Source organism: Sinocyclocheilus grahami, unplaced genomic scaffold (genome assembly GCF_001515645.1).
Source record: "Sinocyclocheilus grahami isolate Dianchi unplaced genomic scaffold, SAMN03320097.WGS_v1.1 scaffold2253.1, whole genome shotgun sequence".
Taxonomy (NCBI): Eukaryota; Metazoa; Chordata; class Actinopteri; order Cypriniformes; family Cyprinidae; genus Sinocyclocheilus; species Sinocyclocheilus grahami.
The window spans coordinates 83258-83871 of NW_015507432.1; the positions used below are offsets into that span (position 1 = coordinate 83258).

The 614-nt window shown below is 52.3% G+C and overlaps 1 protein-coding gene across 2 annotated transcripts in view; it reads left to right on the plus strand.

The window, feature by feature from the left end:
- LOC107574501 (mitotic checkpoint protein BUB3-like) overlaps nt 1–614 on the plus strand; it is an 18374-nt gene that overhangs the window by 11828 nt on the left and 5932 nt on the right. The gene's annotated exons all lie outside the window — the stretch shown is intronic.

The window sequence follows — 614 nt, forward strand, 5'->3', positions numbered from 1 at the left end:
CTCACTCACACACTCACACACTCACTCACTCACTCACACACTCACCCACTCACCCACTCACTCACCCACTCACTCACACACTCACTCACTCACACACTCACTCACTCACGCACACTCACTCACTCACTCTCTCACACACTCACTCACTCACGCACACTCACTCACTCACTCTCTCACACACTCACTCACTCACGCACACTCACTCACTCACTCTCTCACACACTCACTCACTCACGCACACTCACTCACTCACTCTCTCACACACTCACTCACTCACGCACACTCACTCACTCACTCTCTCACACACTCACTCACTCACGCACACTCACTCACTCACTCTCTCACACACTCACTCACTCACGCACACTCACTCACTCACTCTCTCACACACTCACTCACTCACCCACACACACACTCACTCACTCACACACACACACACACACTCACCCACACACACACTCACACACTCACTCACTCTCTCACACACTCACACACTCACGCACACTCACTCACTCACTCTCTCACACACTCACTCACTCACGCACACTCACTCACTCACTCTCACACACTCACTCACTCTCTCACACACTCACTCACTCACACACACACACTCA